The 20,616-nt window shown below is 45.6% G+C and overlaps 1 long non-coding RNA gene and 1 pseudogene across 1 annotated transcript; both read right to left on the bottom strand.

Annotated features, from left to right (window-relative positions):
- LOC122691329 overlaps nucleotides 1-213 on the bottom strand; it is a 1,457-nt pseudogene extending 1,244 nt beyond the window's left edge.
- A 90-nt stretch (nucleotides 214-303) lies between these two features.
- LOC122691340 lies at nucleotides 304-7,597 on the bottom strand. The gene is made up of 3 exons (XR_006340397.1): nucleotides 7,485-7,597; nucleotides 1,784-1,893; nucleotides 304-454 (listed from the first exon to the last, which is right to left on the bottom strand). It is a non-coding gene; the product is annotated as an uncharacterized LOC122691340 (long non-coding RNA).
- Between the last annotated feature and the right edge of the window lie 13,019 nt (nucleotides 7,598-20,616).

Here is a 20,616-nt window from a genome sequence, read left to right as displayed (position 1 = left end):
GACCAAGGACAGTGGTTCTCTCCTGTCCCAGTTGGGGTCCCAGACGCCGGCCCCGGGCGCGCGGCCCCCGCCCACGCCGGGGGGGCTCGACCACGCGCGGCCCCGCGTCCCTGCCCGCGCGGGGCTTCCCCACTACCACAGCGAGAAGAGCACCGCGGCCGAGCCCCCTGCCAGGCCGCAGGCCGCCAGCTGTAGCGCCTGCCGAAACGCCATGCCGGTCAAGTCCCGCGTCGACCCCACGTGGCTCTTTTATACTTTAATAAAACTTTGTGATACAAAAGCTCTGAGTGATCAAGCCTCATCACTGGCCCCGGATTGAATTCTTCTCCTGAGGAGGCCAAGAATCCCAGCATCTTTCATGGTTAGGCAACAACCTTTCAAAACAATCGTCTTTTCAAAAAATGATGAAAAGTGATGAGCATACATATGCATACGAATGAAATGGGACCTGTATCTGAAACCACATAAAAATAAATCTTCCCTCAACATAAATACAACACAATCAGCCCTTCATATGCATAGATTCTCTAACTATGAAGTCATACAAATATGGACGTAAAACAATGTAATAAATTCCAAAGTTTAAAAGTGGTGAGTATTGACTTTCACCTGCTGGCACTTCTTTCCATGTCATCTCCATTATATTAGCTATGACAATGAATCACGTGCTGTAGTAAGTCACTTACACTGTGTCCAACTCTTTGGGATCATGGACTAGGGCCCACCAGGCTCCTCTGTTCATGGGATTCTCCAGGCAAGGATACTGGAGTGGGTTTCCATGCTCTCCTTCAGGAGATCTTCCTGCCCCAGGGATCGAACCCATATCTCTTATGTCTCCTGCTTTGGCAGGTGGGTTCTTTACCACTAGCACCACCTGGGAAGCCCCAAGACACATGAACATCAGTGGATTTGGGGATCCACGTGGTATATACAGAACCATTCCTCAAAGAAAACTGAAGAATGACTTTAAAATCTTAAACAAAACATGACTATATGTGTTTACAACCTTAGTGTAGCAAGGGTTTCTTCAATCTGACAAGTGCCATGGGCCGATGAAGGACTATGTGAAGAATCCTTCAAAGTCAATTTGGTAAACACAGCCTAAGTTGGCTATATTCAGTCCTCAAATGAATGAGAATGTCATTAGTAGTGGTCGTTTCAAATAAGTAGCATATGAAGCTGTTTACACTTATTGTGATTCGCGGTATACCACATTCACAAATTTCAGTAACATTTGTGCAAAAACTATACATCTCAGTGGAAACTTCTACATGAACTGTTGAGATCAGAGCTCTAACTCATACAGGCAGACTTTTACTTTTTAAATGATCCTGCATGATAATCAAACAAAACACTGGATTAAGACCTAGACAGTGTTTGACCTCTGTACTAAATGATTTTAAAGCTAGTAGATGGAATGAGCTGATGAGGAAGACTACGAATGAGGCATCTTCTTCAAGTTGGTCAAACTGCTGACAGTCATACAAGTTAATGAAAAGTTAAGCCTGTTCTCATTAAATCAGTTTAAAAGAAATAGAATAATAAAACAAATTAGTAAATCTTGCTTTCTTCATAAACACTGTATTATTTCTGCACAGCTGTGTTACTGGCATTAATAGAATATCTTCAATAATAACTTGTCACAGTGAAATGGATTCACATTCTATATCTATTCACATCTATAATTGATGCCATAGCTGTTTCATACTATTGCTTGAATGAATACAACTTATGTGACTTCACAAACTACAAACTACTACTAACATAATAGGTATTAAAATACCTTGAGTGACACAAGCGTTGACTTAGTAGAGTTGCTCTCATGAATAATGGCAGCATTACTCACTGTAGCCACAGTACTGGAATCTGCACATTAACACCCTGCAAAGGAAACTGAAAGGACAGAATAATAATAAAGGAACTTCATAACTACAAATTTAATCCTACCGTAATCATTCAACATTGTATGTTTTCTTTTAAACTAACTTTCGTATTTGGTCTACTCTAACTTCTTCTGTGTTCACTTTACGCTATACTTATTGCTAACAGTAAAATTACCATAGGAGCTCTAATTATTTTTTTTTACTTGTAATGCTAGTGATAGAACCAAAGGCTGATACCTACATCAAACAGGAGAAATGTAATGGAAACTGTAAACAATTTTATGTAATAACATTGCCGTGCTCCTATACAGTCAAATGGACATTCAAAAGGACGTGATTTTTCTGAATGTTTATTTCAGAAAGTTAGAATTGGATGACTGCAAACAATAAAACTAATTATATATTAATACATAATATTAATACTATACAGTTGGTCATTCTTTTTCCTATTCTACCACAGCTAACTGACTGGAAGTCAGTTTAAGTAACTACTACTAACATAAGACCCTCACCAATAAGTGAAGATATATAGGAAAATCCGTAATAGATCTAAAAACCATCAAAGATAAAATGATGATAAAAAAAAAATACAGTGACATCTTAGTTGGTTTAAGAAACAGGATGATTACGAAAGCAAAACCAACAATCATGTACAGGCCTTGGAAACCTGTGTCTGTCACGAGTGTTGACTTTTATCCTTCATCTGAGGTTGTAAAAAGTGCTTTGTAAAATCCTGAGGTTTGCAGCAGTTGTAACCTCCTGAAGAGACTGCAATAAAAACGGTTTCCAGAATATCCTGATGATTTCCATCTACTAGGCTGTGGCGAGCTCAAGGAATACATACTCCAGAGGATAGAAGACAGACAGGTTGGGAAGACTTCTACTGCACTTAGGGAGAAAGGGCATGTTGCTACTCAGCCTAGTACAAGTGTAGAAGCAACACCTCAGTGATTAAACCTTTAAACACTCGACAAATATGAGAATGACTGGTATGAATAAACCTTCAGAAGTACCTTCTCAGACCTCCCGTCATAAGCACGAGCATAATAAAACACTGAGTTTTCATGGTCTCACACAAAATTAGACTCACTTATGACTTTGCTTTGAGAGGACTTGAACTACTCATTGTTAAAGAAAAATGATCCTTTCTTCTCTGAAGATTTGTTAATCATTCAGTTGGGTGTGGTGAATAAAATACTTAAGGATCTAAAACATAAAAATGCAATAAGCAAAGCACATAGAATTTTTGTTCCCTTTCTCAAAGGATAGAATATTTTGTATTTGCACTGATTTTATGTCTTGACTCCATGTACAATTATATATTGATATTTTTAGTTGAAATACAATAGGACTAAAAATATTGATATAATACTAATAAATCATGTTCGTATGTGTGATTGTCACATATGATTCACAGGAGATTTAAATTCACAGTTGTCAACATAAAGGATTATTGTTATTTAGCTTCTTCATGAATCTATACCATGAATGAAGAGCTTTTCTCAAAATATTTCACTGAGGGAACTACAAGGATGATAGGCATAATACTATGCTTCAACTCATGGATTTCTAAGCATTGCTCACAATACAGATCTGATTTTCAACATGAGGGTTCTCTCAGTGTCCTTAAACAGCATTTGCTTTTCTGTATACAGAAGGAAAAAACTCATGAGTATCCAACTTGTTCACGTAAAACGAGTGTATGAATTGTTATCTTCCTGATGCAGGGATCAAACCCACATCACTCCCATCTCCTGCACTGGTAGGCAGATTATTTACCAACTGGACCACCTAGGAATCAATATACATTTCAGTAACCGCTGCCATCAACTTCTACTGTTCATGACCGAAGTAGGAGAAAGAACATTGGAAGAAGTACTCATAAGTCAAGGAACTGTTATACTGGGTACTCCAGTTATTACTGGCACAAGCCAGTTCCTCCAATGATGATGGGTATAACTGAAAAATTATTACAAATTCATGGGATGCGAGGTCTACATGATAAACGTGTTCCTCTTATGCTACTGCTTCAGGTATGCCTACTTCAGCATGAAGGACTGAACTTAAAGGGATGCCTACTATTCCAGCTCAAGCAACAGATAGTGAAGTGCAGGTCATTGTCCTTTGTTGGACATAATCAGCAGTTTGTCAACACATGTAACATGCCAGAGCAAGCCTTGGGGTGGAACTCTAAACACAGGTTAGGCTCTCTTTTTGCCAAGCCCTGTGATGAAATACAAATCAAAAAAAGAAAAACAATGATTTTGTCGGGACTTCCTCACCTTTTCTTTCTGGATGGCAGGAAGCAGACACTGAGGCCAGATGACTGCAGGATTGAATTGTGAACTAACATTGGGTGGGGTGGAAGCTCATCACTCTAGTAAGAATGTGGCTCAATTAAACTATTTGACTTACATTCACTTCATGTACATAGAGTTCTATAATCCTCCGTTAAGGAATTAAATAAGTTATACTTCCTTACACCTTCACAATCTCTTGGTTTACCCTAATGTGAATTCCTAGTCCAGCATTTATACAATGAGTGTTACAGGTAGGAATAGTGCATAAATGATGATGAGCAATAACAGGAAGTTTATTCTCTGTTTGAATTCTCAATTTTTTATATAATCAATCAGTGAAATATACTTACAGATGTGAATATTTTAGTGGCATGTACAAATGTACATTGAGTAGTGCTATGATAACTCATAGTGCTGGCACAATAATTATCAGGACTATTATGTCTTTTTCATATATTCCTTTTGAGATTCTATTCCATTATACATTATCATAAGATATGCAATACAGTTTCCTAAACTGTACAGTAGGTCCTTGTGGTTTCTTTCATATATAGTACTATGTATTTGTGAATAATTCAAACAAAAACTGGTACACAAATATTCATAGTGACATTAATCACAATAGCCCAAAGGTAGAACCCATTCAAGTGTCCATCGGTGGGTGAATGAATACGCAGCACAGGGTATATTCAAAAGCTTGAACAGTAGTCTACCGTACAAAAAAGTAAACTGAAATGGCTCGGCCACTGTGCAAGACATTACAGAAACTACTCCAAAACTAACACATGGAATAAATACATAGTTCAAGTCTAATTCATGCTATGTACCCAAAAGGTTTGGGAAAAGGGGCTGAGAAAATGTATATTTCTGCAGTCATAGTCACAACAGCATGATTCACACTGGCCAAGAAACAGAAGCAATCTAAGTGTCCATGGCAGCCAATTCCATAAACAAACTGTGGTATACACACAATGGAATATGATTCCACCCTTAGAAGTTGGTAATTCGGACAATGCTACAATGTGGACAAAACTTATCATCATTATATTAAGTGAAATAAACCAGACCAAAAAAGAACAAACATTCTGTGATTCCACTAGTATGAGATATCCAAACAAGTCAAATCCAAGCCCAGAAAAAGCAGAAAGTGATTCCCAGGGATCGAAGACTGTTCATGTTTCATGGACCCCATCCAGTTTCCCTTGGGGAAACTGACTTCCCATGACATTTCCAAAACCAATTATACAAATAATTCGAAGCCATATCCAATCAAATGAATGTAGACATAATTTTACAATTTACACCAACCTCACTCAAACTTCTCAATAGACAAAAAGCAAAACTGTATCTATGATACCTCAGCTTTGCTTAAAACTGTATCTAGAATACTTCAGTTTTGCTTATGAAATTTAACAACAACAACAAAAAGAAAAAACACTAAAGTCTATCCAAAAAAGGATATAAAACATATATAACATGAACTTTATAAAATTAGAAATTTAAACTGTGAAAAACCTTATTCACAAAACTTAAACACAAGCCACAGAAAAATATATTTACAAAATACCTATCCGATAAAGGATTGTACTCCAACTATACCAAAAAATCAGGAGCAAACAATCTCATTAAAAATGTATAAATCTGAACACCTGGCCAAAGGAAATATACAGATAGTAAATAACCATATCAAAAATACTCAAAATCATATGTCATTAGGAAATTACAAACTAAAACAACAGTGAGGTAGCACTGCACACCTATTAGATCCAGTAAACTCAGAAAAGGGCGGGGGGGCACTTTTCTGGTGACTCAGGGGTAGAGACTCTGCCTGACAATGCAAGAGACTTAAGTTTAATCCCTTACCCAGGAAGATCCCACATGCCAGAGAAACTTAGCTGGATTTTTCCAGAGCTAAACAAGGCTCACCTGTGACCTGAACACTACACATCTAGTACTTGGTAAACAGCTTTGAAAAAGTCACACAGACAAAAACTATCACACAATTACACACAACAGCTCTACTTGTAATAGCTAAAAACTTTCAAATATCAGGATGTCTTCAGTAGATGACTGTGTAAACAAATTGGGATACATCCAAAGTGAAGGGGAGCAAATGCTACCCCAATACATACTGCTTCAGCATGAGAATTTGTTGGACCTAAGTAACTTTTTTTTTAAGAGGACACATAATCATCTCTGAAACCCAAGTTCAAGATGGCTCTTCTGTGAGTCACATTTATCAGAGAAATCTCATTTCAAAGGAATCCTGGATATATACCAGACAAAAGGATGACAGTCTTGCGAAACTCTTTTTTTTATCAATATGAAAAGCTAAGACATAAATCTGTACAACAACCATACCCTTCCCTTCCTTTGGTTTTACTTTTTTTTAATATTTGTCTTTTTATTTGGCTGTGCCAGGTCGACCTTCGTTGAGGCAAGCCAGACATTTAGCTACAGCATGCAAACTCTTCGTTGTGGCATGGGAGATCTAGTTCTCTGATCAGGGATTGAACCTGGGCCTCCTTCTTTGGCAGTGTCCAGTCTTAGCCACTGGACCACCAGGAAGGCCCTGTTTTGTTTTTAGAAGATGGTATCTAAGGTGATATCTTGGGCCATTTCAGTCACTGACTCAGTTTCCTGAGTTTCTCCAAAGCACGCACAAGGTACACATTATTAAACTGGTTTGCAAAACAAGTAAAGGTTGTTTGCTACAACACTGTATGCTTACAAATATCTAAATGGTAAATAGCATGTTATTTATTTTTAATTACTATGAGGGAAAAAAAGAATGCAGTATTCATACATGTTACATCATGAATAAACATTAAAACCATCTTTAGTGAAAAAAGATACATATAGAAAAGGCCACCCAGATCCCATATTCACCATGTGTGCTTTAAATCCATCAAGTGTGTCCAAATAACTGAAAATCTCAGTAACACTCTAAAAAAGAAAAAAGGAGGAAGATGGAAAAAAAGATATATTCATACAATTGAACGATTGCTGAAAGTGGAAGTCGGGCTGTGGATTACATTATAATGTAGAAACCACATGATTTCCTGATTTTGGAGGTTATGTGCTGGTTCTGCAGGAGAATGCACCCATTTTGGATAAAACACATAAGAGTATTTTAGATGATGTGGCAAATGTGAGTACTTTTTCCCATTGCTAGGAGTATTCTGTCTGTACATTTTAAATTACTGGAAAGTAAATTATGTTTCAAAACAATCATGTCAATACCACAAAAGAAAATCAGATTAGACAGGCACGAAAGTTTCTTATACAGGCCAAGACTTACCCAGACAAAGTTCAAGGGAAGCTGTGATGCTCACCGCCCTTGAAGGAGTCCACATGGAATGAAGAAGGACTGTGGGAAGTCTATTAGTAACCACCATGTCTTGAGTCCTCTGGATGACCTATTGCAGGAGAAACAGATTTTACAAATAAAAATTTCCACATCACTTCACAAAAAGTTTTTAGACTACATTCAGTAAAACTGAATCATTTCAGATCAATTTACAATCATATCAAATACTACAATCTACAATCCCAATCAATATACAAAAATCAGTTGCATTTCTATACACTAATAATAATCAGAAACAAAAATTAAGAAAATCCCACTTATAACTGCATCAAAAAGAATAAAGCATCTAGCAACAAACTTAACCAAGGACATAAAAGACCAGTAGTCAGAAAACTAGAAAGCAATGATAAAGAAACCAAAGAAAACACAAATAAACAGAAAACTATTCCACGCTCATGCACTGGAACAATGAGGAAGTAAAATGTCCACTCCATCCAAAGCCATCAACAAATACACTGACTGCAATCACAGAATAATATTCAATGGCATTTTTCACAAATAGAAATATTCCTAATATTAGGCTGCTAATATTGAACAGGACCTTAAACAGCCAAAAAGACTCTGAGAAAGAAGAACACAGATGGACGCATCTTCCTCTCCGACTTCAAACTACATCACAGAGCGGTAGGAAGCACCACAGTGAGGAACTGGCACTAACACAGACACGTGGACTCGAGGAAGGCATAGAGAGCCCAGGAGTTAACCCACATGTATGCGGTCAGTTCATGAACATCAAACCCGGAACGATGGAAGAGGAAAGGACAGTCTTCTCAAGAAACAGGGACAGGAAAACTGGCCACCTGCACTGAAGAACATCACTGGTCACCCTCCAGATCATCTAACAGAAATCTAACTGAAAACCCGCCGTTTTGCACATGGAGCTCTCCCCCCGCGCCCCGACTCCTCTGAGATGGCCCTCCGGTCAGCGCTCAGCTGGACACAGGAAACGTCTACTTCGTCCTCATTTTTCCCTCCTGCAGCGCCTCCCTGCTGGGGCACTGAGGCAAGCCCGCTCCTCTCAGCCTGGACGCAGCCCCGTTTCCAGAAGCCCGAGCCCTGACGGCCCTGAGGAGAGAAAGCTCCCGCCAGCTGGTCACCCAGCCCAGTCTCAGGGCAGAGCGTCCTGCGCCCGCGGGTCAGAGGGGGCTTTGGCGCCCCCTGCGGGCCGCCGGACAAGAGCGGGCAGCCCTGCGCTCACACAGCCCAGAGGGCTCACCCAGAAGCAGCTCTGCGGGAGCACTCAGACTGGAAGCCCAAACCCAAATGGAGCAGAATAGCTCCACGACCCTCCTCAAAACACGGTAAGGAACAGTCAGAGCCTGCATGGAATGCGGCCACAAAAAGGATCACATTTGAGGCACTTCTAATGAAGTGGATGAACCTAGAGCGTATTAAACAGGGAAGTCAGTCAGAAAGAGAAAAACCTGGACTCTAGAAGGATGGTCCTGACAAATCTGTTCACGGAGCAGCAGTGGAGATGCAGACATAGAGAACAGACTTACGGACAAGGGTGGGGAACGAGAGGGAGAGGGTGAGGTGAATGGGGAGACCAGCACGGATGCGTGGACACCAACCTTGGTAACTAGACAACCAGTGCGCATTTGCTGTCTGACTCAGGGAACTCAAACTGGGGCTCTCTGATAGCCTAGGGAGGTGGGAATGGGCGGGGCGTGGGAGGGAGATTCAAGAGAGAGGGGCCACACGTACCCCTATGGTTAATTCATGTGATGTATGACCAATCAAACCAACATTGTAAAGCAATGATCAATCAACTAAAAATGAGTGTTAAAAAAAACATATGGAATAAAATGAACATAAACACAAACTTTGCAACACCATAATTCAATTTAAAAAACCATAAAAATTTTAGAAAACAACAAAAAATCTACATGACCTTTGGTCTGGTGATTAGTTCTAATACACAACAAAAAAGCCAGCTTACCAAATTATTAATATAAATTATTTAAAACATTGATTTTTACAATTTTATACATTTATTCTGTGAAGGACCTTACTAGAGAGAACCAAAAGACAAACTGCTAAATGAACCACTGACCACCCACCCTTGCCAGGCAACAGAGAAAACACTTGCAGGAGTCATCTTACAACAGGAGGTCCTGGTAAGGAACAAGGAACTAACAAGCTACCACCAGCAAGAATTCTGGAGAGGTCAAAAGGAGACGGGAGACTCCAGTCCAGAGGTCCTACCAACCTCCCAGGATCCTCCTCGCTGGAAGCCATCTCCACTAAGTGATGTATGTGCCCCCAGGAAGGATCCCAATTCAGAATGACTGGCCAGAGACAAACCAGAAAGGAACCCAATGACCATAAAACCTGAGACTGTGAGGCACGTTCCAGAGCAGTTCTCTCCGTTTCCCTCACCCTCCTGCCCTCCGCCCTGGCAGCCCTTCCCAATAAAGCCTCTTGCTTGGACAGCACTCCTCTCCCCGGACAACTCATTTCCCAGTGTCAGACAAGAACCCACACTCAAGCCCTGGAAGGGATTCCCACTCCCCCCCCAACTTCCTTCATCAAAACCAATATCCAGGAGAAAATATCTTCAAAATGCTATCTTGTAGAGAAGGAAATGGCACCCCCTCCATTATTCTGGCCTCAGAAACCCCATGGACAGAGGAGCTCGGTGGGCTACAGTCCCACAGCAGGGCATTTCTGAGGGGAGGAAACAGTCCCAGGGAAGTTGAGGCGCTCGCCAAAGGCCCCAGAGCTTTTGATAGCACAGCCAGAACTGTGGCTGAGGACCCCCAGCTGCCAGGCCTCTTGATCCCGGCCTCTTTCGCCAGATACATGTCTGGAAAAGTAGAATCTAAAATATGCCCTGGTGGCTCCGTCATAAAGAATCCGCCTGCCAGTGCTGGAGATGCAGGAGTGATCCCTGGGATGGGAAGATCCCACGTGCTATGGAGCCCGCGTGCCAGTGCTGGAGATGCAGGTGTGATCCCTGGGATGGGAAGATCCCACGTGCTATGGAGCCCATGTGCCACAACTGCGGAGCCTGTGCTCTGGAGCCTGGAAGCCACAACGCCGAGCTGACACACTGCAACTCCTGAAGCCCGTGAGCCTGTGCCCCACAACGAGAGGAGCCACTGCAGTGAGAAGCCCGCACACCACTGGTTATGGCCCACGCTCACCCAAACTAGGGGAAAGCCCACACACGAAGACCCAACACAGCCAAAAATAAATATAATCGTTTTCCTAAAAGAAATGCATGTCTGACAAAGAATCTGTACTCAAACTGTCCAAGAACGCTAGAGCAAACAAGTCCATTCATAACTGGTAAAGACTGAAATAGACACCTGGCCACGGAGGGTCTACTGATAGTAAACTATCATACAGAAACATACTCAAGATACTGGTGGAATGCATGCACAGACAGTCTGACAGTTTTTTCAGTAACCACATGGGACATGCACTGAATTCTATACATGACAAGGGGTGGAAGCCAGGTATCTTACCATTGAAATGGGAAGTTACAGATAAACAAAAGGAAAGGTTACAATATCCATGGAGACATCATCACAAATTACCTTTAACTGAATATGTTCAAAGGTAAGCTGGAATACATGTATATATTTCCATGTATTGTCAGCTGAGCATACTTAGCTCCTACATGTATGTTTTAAATATCATTCTCTAATAAAAGAGAACAGGAAACGTCCCTGGTGGCCCGGTGGTAAAGAATCTGCCTACCAATGCAAGGAACACAGGTTCAATCCCTGGTCCTAGAAGATTCCACATGCCCGGGGGCAACTAAGCCCCCATACAACTATTGAGGCTTGCATGCTCCAGAGCCCAAGTTCTGCAACCAGAGAAAGTGCTGCAATGAGAAGCCATGGCACGGCAGCTAGACGGTAGGCTCTGCTCACTACAACCAGACATCTAGCAACAAAGACCCAGCACAGTCAAAAATAATTCAATGTTAGAAAAAAAAGGACAGAAGTTCTTTGAAGAAATGACTGAGACTAGGGGTGAGACAGTAAATATATGAGCCAGGGTAATCTTAAAGTATGAGAAAGTAAAGAAAGTAAAGACAACTATCAAGCTGTCCAAACTGATAAAAATGAATGATTACAAGTTTTATCTGTATACACCAGCAAATAACAATCTGAAAAGGAATTTAAAAAAACAATTCCCTTTCAATAATGTCAACATTAATAAAATACTTTGCCATGGATATAATGAGGATGACAAGACTGGCACACTGTAAATTATACACGATTGCTGAAAAATATCCTAAATACATGTACAGATATTCCATAGCGATGGAAAGACTTAAGATGGCAATACCATGGAATGCATCTTCAATCTGAAATGAAGATTCAATGTGAAATACAAAAGGCTGAAAGTTTGTTGCTAGACCATGAAAGATGACAGGATTCTTGGCCTCTAGAGGAGAAGAATTCAATCCAGGGCCAGTGACGAAGCTTGATCGCTCAGAGTTTTTGTGCCACAAAGTTTTATTAAAGTATAAAAGAGAAAGCTGCTGACTTAGACTACCCCCTGCTAGTCTTTAGCCAGATGTTATACAGCCACTAGCAGTCTGCTAATTAAAGAAAGGCAATGTCTCAGAGAATGGCACTAGGCCCCTCATCCACAACATGCATTGAGATAACAGCAGGTGAGTCATCCCGGGCCATAAAATGATTGACATGAATCTTGAAAAAAGGCATATTTCCAAGCAAATATATAGTTTCCTTAACATAGATTAGGAGAACAAGGTATGAGTAAAACACACTGGTGTGTCAAGTTGGTTCTGAGCCTTTAGGAGGAACAAATGAAGACAGAGTCTAGGGTAAATACATAGTACATTAACATAGCTTAAGACATACATTTCTATAAGAAAAATGCATTGCTTAGCTCAAGGTTTGAGAAAAGTAAAATTCAGGTGGAGCCAGGAGTCGTCATGGCAACACAGAATGTTGAGAAACCTTTTAAATTTGTATCCAGAAGGGGGGGGGGGTGGAATGTAACATTAGTTTGTTTCCTCCTGCCTCTTAAGAGAGTGAGAAAAAAACCTCCAACACTTGCAGCCTATTCCCTCTGTCTAGAGACCCCTGGCCTTCCTGCCTGTTACCCTCTCCAGGCCTTTAGGAAGCAATACACAAGCTGACCCTAACTTACACGTGGAATGACAAGGTACCCCAAAGAGCCAAAACAATCACACGAGTCTGCATTTCAAAGGTCCTCTGGTGTGCTGGGCTAAGTCGCTTCAGTCACATCCGACTGTCAGAGCCCGCCAGGCTCCTTTGTCCATGGGAATTTTCCAGGCAAGAATACTGGAATGGGTTGCCGTGACCTCCGCCAGGGGATCCTCCCAATCCAGAGATCGAATTCCTGCATTGGCAGGTAGGTTCTTTACCACTAGCACCACCTAGGGCAAAAGTGCCTAAATGGAGATCAGGGAAACCCAGTTAGGAGAAGGGACTCAGAGAAAAGGAAGTGCGGGAAGGAGATTCTTAGTCACATTCAGAGAAGCCCAGCAGGTAGTTCTGCAGGTGGAAGAGGAGAAGGAAGCAGGCTAGAGCTGTGTAGAAGATGAAAGAGGGAACTAAAGCAGGGGCCAACCTCTAGGATCTAATGCATGATGATCTGAGGTGGAGCTGATGAAATAATAATAGAAATAAGTGTTTGGTCACTCAGCCATGTCCAACCCTTTGTGACCCTACAGAATGTAGCCCACAAGACTCCTCAGTCTATTGAATTATCCAGGCAAGAATACTGGAGTAGGCTGTCATTTCCTTCTCCAGGAGATCATCCCGACCCAGGGATTGAACCCGGGTCTCCCACATTGCAGGCAGACTCTTTACTAACTGAGCCACCAGGGAACAGAAACAGAAATAGAGTGCACAATAAACGGACTGCACTTGAAACATCCCCTAACCTTCCCCCACCCCTGTCTGTCAAAAAACCGTCTTCCAAAAAAAACCCCGGAGGTCAAGGAAGGAACTTCAAGTGTACTCAGCTGTCCCAGGTTGCTGGCTTAGGGAGATGCTGAAGCAGGGGTGTCCCAAGAGGTAGACCCTCCCTTGCGTGGGGTCCTCAACAGACCTCCGATAGCCTTGGTGATGATCAGAGAGATGTTTCATTTTTTTTTAATATCCCTGTGGGATAAACTTAAAACTTAGCAATTATTTTACAGTCTTCCTAAGAAAAAGTTTTCTTTCTTTACTGATCCGTGAAGTACCAACTGTGATGATCACTGTTCTAACATACCTAATAGTGTTGCTGACACTAGGGATATAACTGTGTGAAATTGAACTTAGTCAATAAAAATGATGAGGCATCCGCCCTGTGCCCACCACTTTCCAAGGGTTGGAGAGTATAACGAAGATACTCCATAAGATGCACAGCTGGTAGGCACATTCTTTAAAAAAGCCTTTTACACTTCCACCAATAGTTTATTCTCAGTGTCAACACTTGCAAATTAATGACCATGCTGGGTAGGAAGCTAATTAAAAACCCAGGAGCCAGGGTTCCTGGAAAGATATTCCATTCTCCCTTGGACAGTCCTCCACCCTCTCTGGGTCTCTGTTTCCTCATCTGTAAAATTATGGACAATTGACTACAATTCATTCCTGGAACCCAAGCCTATTGAGAGGGATGGGAAATATTACTCCAAGTCCTGGATGATAGACCAGATTTAAAGAAAAATATGTCATTGCTGCTTTTCAGTCAAACAGACAAATACAATGAAGGAAGGAGACCCTGGCCCTAAGGGATTTGCCTAGGGGTCTTGTCTGGGAAATTCTTACACATCAGGAGATAGCTCCGAGCTGGATTTCCACAAACAAGAACATCCATGCAGAGGAAAAGCCTGCAGAGCTCTGTGCGCATCAGCCACAGGAAGAGACTGCCTCCAGACGGCCAGCAGCATTTACAAGTGACCTCCTAAGGCCTTCACCAAACTACAGGGGCACCTCTGGGTTTTCTGTTTCCCTCACTTTTCTGACTCTTAAAAAAACACACATTTCTTCATAGAATGCCACAGTGAAAGGAAAACAGGCCTTCAATTTTTAGACCTCAATTTGCAAAAACTTTGGAGTTTTTAATTAAAGCACCACATAATTTAAAGTTTTTACACGTTCTAATTATTCAGTTCCAAAACACCACACTTATTGCACAGGGTCCCCATGGAAAGGCCCCCTCTCAGCAGGACAGCCACAGATTCCCCCATGAAACGGCAGCAAGGAGCCCTCCTGCCTTCTTTCCTGCCTGGGTGGCCACCAGGTTTTTAATTCCATGCACCCTACTAAGTTTGTAGGGTGCAATTCCTGGACCCTTCCCTTTCCCATCCCAGCAGGTGATCAAGGGCCCGCTGGCCTGCAAAGTGCCAGAAGCAGGGCTGGGCCAGCCAGCCAGAGTAAGGGTTGTGGAGTCCCAGCAGGTGAAATCACCAGGCAGGATAAATCCCTTGGACTTCCTGAGGACATCGCTGCAGGCACTAGGCTGCTTGGGAAAACCGCTCGGGTCTGAGCTTTATGCAAAGGGGTAAAGTGGTAAAGGCCTTGACCCCAATGGAGGCTTTTCTGCGACCCCAAGTTAGGGGGCTCTGAAACTGTGCCAACAGAGAGAGCGGAATATGTGGTTCCCTGCTCTGCCCTGCGCCACCGAGCCCCAGTTCCCTTACCTGTGGTCTGCACCCCTCCGCTCCGCTCACTGGATGCCGATCGATGGGGAACCAGAAGCCCACGAAATGGGCGTTCCCTGCCGCAATGGAGACCCCTGAGACCTGGGACCCACTGCCTAAGAGCTCGGAGGAGGCCGCTCCGCCCCCAACGTGGGCCAGGTGTGCTCCGCCCATACACCTCCCAGGAGAGGCCCGCGGGCCTCCCTACTGCCGCCAGGTGAAATCCATCCAGGAGCAAATCCACCCCACCGAGACAACCAAGCTTTTTATCAGCTGTGAAGTGAAGTCGCTCAGTCGTGTCTGTTTGTGACCCCATGGACCTACCAGGCTCCTCCGTCCATGGAATTTTCCAGGCAAGAGTACTGGAGTGGGTTGCCATTTCCTTCTCCAGGGGATCTTCCCAACCCAGAGATCGAACCCGGGTCTCCCGCACTGCAGGCAGACGCTTTCCCATCTGAGCCACCAGGGAAGCCCCACGCTAGGTACCTGGAAAGGGGGAGGCGGGCGAGGCGCACGGCGCGCCCCGCGGGCCACCGCCCGGACTTCAACCACCGCGGCGTCCCCGCCCGCGGGTCTCGACACTGCCGGCCCCTGACGCATGGGGGCCCCACCGAGCGCCGGTCGACCGCCGCCCGGAGGTCCCCGCCGACGCTGGACGACCACCCCCACATCCCCCCGAAACGGGGCAGAGCCCTCCCCCACCACCTCGCACACCCCTACGCCCGCCCCCCGGAACCCCGTCCTCTCCCCTCAACCACCGGGGCCCCTACCCGCGCCCGCGTCCCAGGCACCCTTCTCCCCCCACCACCAAGGGCAGAGGGAAGGGGCTCCGACGGGAAGCGCGGCGCCAAGCGGGCAAGGGACACGACAGAGGTGAGAGGGCGAGAGGACCGGACAAGACAGCCGCGAGAGGCGTGGGGGGGGGGGGGGGGGCGGGGAGCAAGCCCCGAGGCTCGGAGGGCGTGGGGAGGCGCCTGGCGACCGCGCAGCAGGCCCAGAGCAGCGGACGACCGACGACCGGCCGAGACAGACCGGTCCAGGGCCAGCGGCAGGAGGCTACGGGCAGGCAAGCGGCCCCGCGGCGGGGAGCCGCCACCCGTCACGCCGCACAGCCAGCGAGACGCGACCGGAGGATCCGGGCCCTGCGGTCCGCGGCGGGGGTGGAAGGTAGTCGTGGTCGGCGCCACGGGCAAAGGTGCGTGGTGTGGGGCGAGGGCGCGCTGAGCACCCCTTCCCCCCACCAACCCTCAGACCCAACCTGGAGGGAACGTGCCAGGGAGGTCGGGCGGAAGAGGGACACCGGAGACGACGCCACCGGGCGCGGGGCAAGAGTGGCGGGGCGCCCTGCCGGGGATGGAGGGGCGGGCGGGAAGGCGGAGGAGAGCCGCCTTTCCCACCTGACCCCCACTCTGCACGCCGCCCCCCACCTTCTCGCGCGGTTCCTCATCCCCTTCAACCGGAAATGCCACCGGACCCGACCGCCCGCCCGGGGCGCGCCGCCTTCCAGAAGTCTTTCCCTCCTTTACCTTCCCATCCCGCGTGTGCAGAAGAGGCTCAGGGGCGGGGTGGGGCGGGGCCGGGCCATGATATTCTATAGAACCAGAGAAAATTGGTTAAAATAAAAAAATTTTTTTTTCTTGGAAACTGTAAAGCTGATTCTTTTGTATATGCAATTAAAAACAATTAGCTTGTTAAAAACGCCTGCCTAGGGCAAAGATTGAAGTTAACCCTTTCCTTGAAAAACACTGCCCACTTTGCCTGAGACCTCAGCCTTGGGCAAATGAGAACTTCAAGTCCCCCCCCCCCCCCCGCCCCAAAAAAAGGAGGTCAAAGAGATTTTAAATCTGGGGCGGAAAACTAGAAGATCTCTGTCTGTGTGGATTTATGTATGTCTCAGTGTGAGTCTTCTGTTTTTTTATAATATTACTGAAGTTGTGAGTTCTTATTTAAATAATCTAAAGAAAAGGAAGCCCTTACAAATCAAACAGTTCTAACTACAAGAAAAAATTGACCTGAGTGATTTTTAGATTCATGTGAGCTGGGAAATAGTCAATATTAAATATCTAGTATTTTTTTCTCACAACTCTAATATAGACATGTCTAAGAGTCATTAACATTAAGCATAAAATTCTCATAGTGCCTAAGTTTATTATAAGTTAAATATTGCTATATTGTTATATCTGTCACAAGCTTGTCAACAAAGAAAGTACCTCTAAATGCAAACAAAAAAAACTCCTTAAAAAATGTAAATGCAATATGAGCTTTTAGATAAACTATTAAAAATAATTATACTTTAAAATATCTGTCTATAATAGTCACACTGGGAAGACCCAGAGGGATGGGATGGAGAGGGAGATAGGAGGGGGGATCGGGATGGGGAATACATGTAAATCCATGGCTGATTCATGTCAATGTATGGCAAAAACCACTACAATATTGTAAAGTAATTAGCCTCCAACTAATAAAAATAAATGGGAAAATATATATATATCTGTCTATAATAGTCTCGATTGAAGGCAGAGGAGAAGGGGACAACAGAGGATAAGATGGTTGGATGGCATCACTGACTCAATGGACATGAGTTTGAGCAAGCCCCGGGAGTTGGTGATGGGCAGGGGAGCCTGGCACCCTGTGGTCCATGGGGTCGCAGGACATGGAACAACAGACTGGTTCCAAATAGGAAAAGGAATATGTCAAGGCTGTATATTGTCACCCTGCTTATTTAACTTTTATGCAGAGTACATCGTGACAAACACTGGGCTGGATGAAGCCCAAGGCTGGAATCAAGATTGCCAGGAGAAATATCAATAACCTCAGATACACAGATAGCACCACCCTTATGGCAGAAAGGGAAGAAGAACTAAAGAGCCTCTTGATGAAAGTGAAAGAGGAGAGTGTAAAAGCTACCATAAAGCTCAACATTCAGAAAACTAAGATCATTGCATCTGGCCTCATCACTTCATGGCAAATAGATGGGAAAACAGTGGAAACAGCAGCAAACTTTATTTTAGGGGGCTCAGAAATCACTGCAGATGGTGACTGCAGCCATGAAATTAAAAGATGCTTGCTACTGCTGCTGCTAAGTCACTTCAGTCACTAAGTCACTAAGTCACGTGCCGTCCCTGGGATTCTCCAGGCAAGAACACTGGAGTGGGTTGCCATTTCCTTCTCCAATGCATGAAAGTGAAAACTGAAAGTGAAGTCGCTCAGTTTGGTCTGACTCTTAGCGACCCCATGGACTGCAGCCTACCAGGCTCCTCCATCCATGGGATTTTCCTGGCAAGAGTACTGGAGTGGGTCGCCATTGCCTTCTCCGAAAAGATGCTTACGACTTGGAAAGAAAGTGATGACCAAACTAGACAGCATATTAAAAAGCAGAGACGTTACTGTGCCAACAAAGATCCATCTAGTTAAGGCTATGGTTTATCCATGTGTCATGTATGGATGTGAAAGTTGGACTATAAAGAAAGCTGACCACCAAAGATTTGATGCTTTTGAACTGTGGTGTTGGAGAACACACTCGAAGGTCACTTAGACTACAAGGAGACCCAACCACTCCATCCTAAAGGAAATCAGGCCTGAATATACATTGGAAGGACTAATATGAACCTGAAACTCCAATACTTTGGCCACTTGATGCGAAGAGCTGACTCATTGGAATGTCACTTTGATTCCCCTGTGAGTGTGGGAGCCCAACCTAGGCGCAGGGCCTCAGGGGCTATTGCCACTGAATAATGACGTTAAAGCAAGCCTGTTCCAGCCCTCTGTGACTCTCAGCACGCAAGAGGCTGGGAAAGCTATGTCTTGGAGGAAGGAAAGGCAGGAGACAGAATGTGTTTTCAGGGGTTTGGCTCCTCAGAGGTCGGACCTCCAAGCCTGCTCCGAGGGCCTCAATTCCCAAGTAAGCGCCATGTGTCACCCTGCACATTCCCAGCCTTGCAAACGCATTTCTAGGTCAACGCAGTACTGCCCATGGGGAAGGAGCCTGTGGGAGTGTGTCTGAGGGGGCCGGGTGCCATGCTGGGGTCACACAGCCGAGGGCACCTGGCACCTCCAACGGGACCCCAGCGAAGGGGGGTGGCCTGCCACCAACCTTGCGAAAAACCGAAGCAGGTAGCAAAGTTAGCTCTGGCAGAAGGAAGCAAACAGCCATGGGAGGCCTTTGCAAGCAATTGCTGGGCCGCCCTGCATTAGGGCTCCCATGGCAAAAAAAAAAAAGCCAGTTTGGGCCCCAGGTCCAGGCTCCAGGTCGGCACCCAGGGTGTTCTGCCCGCAGAAGCTGAGCACAGTGCAGATCGGCCTAGGCTTGAGAGCTCTCTCCTGCAGAGCGAACGTGACGGAACAGCCGTGTGGAGGTTGGCTGGATGTTCCCTGGGAGTGTGGGAGCCCTCCCTGGGCGCGGGGCCCCAGGGGCCAATGCCACTGCAAAATGACCTCCCAGTCAGGGCTTCCTAGCCAGGGGTGACTCTCAGCCCGCAGGCAGCTGGGGATGCTATCTTCCTGGGAGGCAGGAAAGGCAGCCCCAGAGAGTTGGTTTTCAGGCCTCTGTCACGCAGCCAGTCTGTGGCTCCTCAGACGCCAGACCTCCGGGCCTGCTCCAGGGCCTCAATTCCTGAGTCAGGCCTGGGTGTCTGCCTGCAGTCTGCAAGCCCTTGCAAACAAATTCCTAGGTCAGCGCGGTCCTGCCCATGGGGAATGAGGCTGTGGGAGTGTGTCTGAGGTGGCCAGGTGCCATGCTGGGGTCACCTGGCCTAGCCACCTGGCACCTCCCATGTGTCCCCGGCGAGTGGTGGCGGGCCAGCCCCTGGCATGCCCAATGCCGGAGTGGGGAACAAAGCTAGCTCTGGCAGAAGAAGCAAACAGCCACAGGAGGCCTTTGGAAGCAGATACTGGACCACTCCGCGTTAGGGCTCCCTGGGCGAAAAATGCCAATTGGGGCCCCTAGGTCCGGGCTCCAGGTGGGCGCCCAAGGTGTTCTGCCGGCAGGTGCAGAAAGGCCTAGGCTTGCGAGCTCTCTCCTGCAGAGCAAACGTGACGGAACAGCCGTGTGGGGGTTGCCTGGACGTTCCCTGGGAGTGTGGGAGCCTTCCCCAGGCACGGTGCCCCAGGGGCCATTGCCACTGCCAACTGACCTCCCAGCCAGCGCTTCCCAGCCGAGGGTGACTCTCAGCCTGCAGGCGGCTGGGAACACTATCGTCCTTGGAGGCAGGAAAGGCAGCCCCAGAGAGTGGGTTTTCAGGCCTCTATCGCACATCCAGTGTGTGGATCATCAGACACCAGGCCTCCGGGCCTGCTGCCAGGGCCTCAAATCCCAAGTCAGGCTAGGTGTCTGCCTGCACTCTGCGAACCTAGCAAACACCTTCCTAGGTCAGTGCAGTCCTGCCCACGGGGAAGGAGGCAGCATGAGTGCATCTGAGG

Source organism: Cervus elaphus, chromosome 4 (genome assembly GCF_910594005.1).
Source record: "Cervus elaphus chromosome 4, mCerEla1.1, whole genome shotgun sequence".
In the NCBI taxonomy this organism is placed as follows: Eukaryota; Metazoa; Chordata; class Mammalia; order Artiodactyla; family Cervidae; genus Cervus; species Cervus elaphus.
The sequence above is the reverse complement of the archived record's forward strand: the minus strand, read 5'-3'. Positions and strand labels throughout refer to the sequence as shown.